This window comes from Ahaetulla prasina, chromosome 14, assembly GCF_028640845.1.
Source record: "Ahaetulla prasina isolate Xishuangbanna chromosome 14, ASM2864084v1, whole genome shotgun sequence".
NCBI lineage: Eukaryota > Metazoa > Chordata > Lepidosauria > Squamata > Colubridae > Ahaetulla > Ahaetulla prasina.
The window spans coordinates 21,758,492-21,763,053 of NC_080552.1; positions in this window are offsets into that span (position 1 = coordinate 21,758,492).

Consider the following 4,562-nt stretch of genomic DNA (forward strand, 5'->3'; position numbering starts at 1 on the left):
CCCCCACCCCGCAAAATTTTTTTAAAAAAAATACTTCCCAGAAGCTTTTCATAATTCTCCAGCAGCATTTTCACATTCCATTCTCCCTCCTGTGCAACGACCATTTTTTCCTAAACAGAGCAAAGCCTGAAAATAGGTCGAGCAAGATGTTGCAGATGCCAAATTAAAAGAGAGAGAGAGAGAAAAAAAAAGGGGGAGGGGAGGGGAGGGAAGGGAAGGGAAGGGAAGGGAAGGAAGAGAAAGGAAGGGAAGGGAAGGGAAGGGAAGGAAAGGAAAGGAAAGGAAAGGAAGGTTAGGGAAGGGAAGGGAAGGGAAGGGAGGGAAAGGAAAGAAAGGGAAGGGAAGGGAAGGGAAGGAAAGGAAAGGAAAGGAAAGGAAAGGAAGGGAAGGGAAGGGAAGGGAAGGGAAGGGAAGGGAAGGGAAGGGAAGGGAAGGGAAGGGAAGGGGAAAGGAAAAAGGAAAGGAGAAAAGACAAAAGAGAAAGGAAAGGGGAAAGGAAAGATGTGTCCATCCCACCAATGGAGAAGGAAGCGGCTAAAAATAAATAAACTGTGTGGTCCCTAAATAGAAAATTCTGCAGAATTTAAGAGGAAGAGCAAAGTTGTTTGATGAGTGAAAGAGAAACAATAAAAATGGATAACGGAAGGGTTGTGGTTAGGGAGAAAATGGTATTTGGAGAAAATGAGGGTATAGGTAGTCCTTGACTTAAAACAGTTCGTTTAGTGGCCTTTTGAAGTTACAGCCTCACTGAAAACAGTGACTTATGACCGTGTTTCACATTTATGACCACTGCAGCATCTCCCATGGTCACATCATCAAAATTCAGATACTTGGAACCAAATACCCAGACAACACACTCTTTATTAAGCACTAAGGAATGTATTTAGTAGAAAAGTAATAAAATTTATATTTAAAAAAATTCAGATACTTGGCAACTGACTCACAATTATGATGGTCGCAGTAGCCCAGGGTCACTGTGAAAGAAAGAAAGGAAGGAAGGAAGGAAGGAAGGAAGGAAGGAAGGAAGGAAGGAAGGAAGGAAGGAAGGAAGGAAGAAAAAGAAAGAAAGAAAACTTTAGGCTCTTATTTTATAAATGATTCACAAGCTGTAATCCTGGGGCTTTTGAACTGTCCATTTATGAGATCATTCTAATCTTCTGGGGAAAGTCAGAAAAAACAAGTGTGAAATTATAATTACACTTTGCAGTTCTCCATGAAGAGATTTGCGCAGGTGGAAAAAACAGATTGTCCGCTGTGCTTCAGGTCAAAACACCAGCATTGCTTTGCAGTAGTTATTTGTCTCTGTTGATGCCTCAAGACGTTTGCAGAAACCAATAAAGAATACAAAACAGGGTTTGCTCTCTGGGCAAATGTTTAGCACTGATGATGTTACCTAGTTTGGTAAAGAAATGTTTGCAAGAAATCCACCGAGCTCAGAAAGCACCAAGGACCCCACATTTCTTTCTTTCCAGAATTGAAAAGGGTTCAGATTAGGTCGATGCTCTGAGGAACCAAACTCCATGAGGTCTCATTCGGATCACTCGGAGCTCTTCCAGCCGATGCCCAGGAGTTCAGGGTTCCCCTGGGCACCTGGTGTGGTGGGAACCTGGCATTCAAGGTGAAGATGGTGGGGAGCTGTCCCTTTCAGCACCAGAGTTTCTCCAGCCAAGGTGACCAACCACTGTTGTCCATGCACTTTGGTTTCGCCAGTTTTCCAAAAATGAGAATGTCTAGATTTTTTTCTTCATTAAGGCCAAAGAATTTGAAAAAAGACAATACGATTTGTAAATAAGAATGGTGAATGTTCACAAAGACTACTGAGTGCAAACAAAAATGAATCAACACAATGGTTTTTCTGACTGTGGAGTCACACGTTTTCTTCCCCGGGCACCAAAAAGGCTCAATTTTTAAAAACTGGAAGCATATCCCACCAGATTAAATTATATTTATTTATTTATTTATTTATTTATTTATTTATTTATTTATTTATTTATTTATTTATTTATTTATTTATTTCTTGTTTAAATTTCTATATCGCCCTTCTCCCAAAGGACTCAGGGCGGTTTACAGCCAGAATAAAACAATTGATACAAAAATTAAATCCAATTTAAAAAGCAAAAATTCAAAGTTGGCTGGACACTATAAAACCCATAAAACCCCATTTAAAAACCATTAGGCCAGTCCTGCGCAATGGAACAGAAATGTTTTCAGCTCACGTCGAAAGGTCCGGAGATTAGGGAGTTGGCGGATACCTGGTGGTAGCTCGTTCCATATATATTATATATGTATATGTATGTGTGTGTGTGTGTGTATATATATATATATATATATATATTTGTTTTCTGAGGTTTTCGCGGGTGTTTGTATGTAGGTCTTTGGTTATTAACCAAAGACCTACATATATATATATATATATATATATATATATATATATATATATATATATATATATATATATATATATATATATATATATATATATATATATATATTTGTTTTCTGAGGTTTTCACGGGTGTTTGTATATAGGTCTTTGGTTGTTCGGGTTTTCTTCCGTGTAAAATTGGAAGTGTCTTGGCGACGTTTCGACGAAGTCTCATTCGTCATCTTCAGGCTTCAGCTTCGTGCTTCTGGGAGCAATGTGTGATCGCAGCTGTTTCTTCCTTTTAACTGCTAGTGGGGGTTTGAACTGATTGGGTGGGAGCTTGGCTGTGCTCTGATTGGATGGGGGTTTTTGTGCTCTGATTGTCTGGGGTGTGTCCTGTGTTGGTGGGGGCTCGGTTGTGCTCAGTCTAGTCTGTGCTGCAGGGGGATTTGAGCTGGTGAGCTGCATAGCAGACTAGACTGAGCACAACCGAGCCCCCGCCCACACAGGACACACCCCCACCCAACCACAGCACAAAAAACCCCCCATCCAATCAGAGCACAGCCAAGCTCCCACCCAATCAGTTCAAACCCCCACTAGCAGTTAAAAGGAAGAAACAGCTGCGATCACACATTGCTCCCAGAAGCACGAAGCTGAAGCCTGAAGATGACGAATGAGACTTCGTCGAAACGTCGCCAAGACACTTCCAATTTTACACGGGAGAAAACCCGAACAACCAAAGACATATATATATATATATATATATATATATATATATATATGTATGTATGTATGTATGTATGTATGTATGTATGTATGTATATGAATGTGCAGAAATGGATAGATTATCGATGGAAATGAAGGAGAGGGAAGATACTGAGTACTATCGAATATGGAATAGATGGTATTCCTGGCTGGAAAGTAAGCATAAAACTTAAGGGAGATTTTTGTCCTGAGACTGAATTCTGAATAGAGGTTAAGATAATTTAAATAAGAATGTTGGTTTATAGAGATACTTAGAAGTAGACTCTGTTATAGAGGTTAAATAGGATAAGAGATACCGATGTAGGAAAAGCTGTTATGAGTAATGTAATTTTGATGCATTCGTTTTTGTGTGTTTTATATATATATATATATATATTTGTTTTTGTTTTATTGTACTTTTTTTTGTATTATGTATTTTAACTTTTGGAAATTCAATAAATATTATTTTTAAAACAAAACAAAAATAAAAACTGGAAGCAACACCATTTTTAAACATGGAATTCCACCGCGAATCTCATCCTGGCGGCCGTTTTTGCATTTGGTTTGGGAAAAAAATTTGGCTTCCTTGGCAGCAGTTTTCCTTCCCTTGACACCAAGAAGGCTCGATTTTTAAAAACTGGAAGCAACACCATTTTTAAGCATGGAATTCCACCCCGAATCTCATTCTGGCGTCTGTTTTTGCATTTGGTTAGAACAAAAATTTGGCTACCTGGGCAGCAGTTTTCCTGCCGCCAAGTCACACGTTTTCTTCCCCAGGCACCAAGAAGGCTCGACTTTTAAAAACTTAATTCTACTTCTTTTTTGTCTATTTCTTTTCTTTTTTTCTGTTCTCAATCCAATCATACCACATATCATTGGATTGAGAAGTATCATCATACTTCTCCCATATTGCGCAGTATTCCGAATCTACTTGTCCTTTCAGTTCAATTGTTAATTCATCCGTTTCAGCACAGTCAAATACTTTTTTTAATTACTAAACCTTCGGTTCATATTTCTCCAACGTTGCACCGAAGCTAACCTTGCTGCGGTTATTATATGTAAAATGAAATATATTGTTCTTTTATCGTATTTCCTTTTAGCTATCCCTGGTTTCATTTAAGAACCGAGATCTCAACCGAGATCTCTGAGCCTCTGTGGCTCAGACTGCTAATGCAGTCTGTTATTAACAGCAGCTGCCTGCAATTACTGCAGGTTCTAGTCCCACCAGGCCCAAGGTTGACTCAGCCTTCCATCCTTTATAAGGTAGGTAAAATGAGGACCCAGATTGTTGGGGGGGGGCAATAAGTTGACTTTGTATATAAATACACAAATAGAATGAAGACTATTGTTAACATAGTGTAAGCCGCCCTGAGTCTTCGGAGAAGGGCGGGATATAAATGCAAATAATAAAAAAAATTGTGCAAGGAAGAGGGGAAGGATGTGTCTTCAGCATA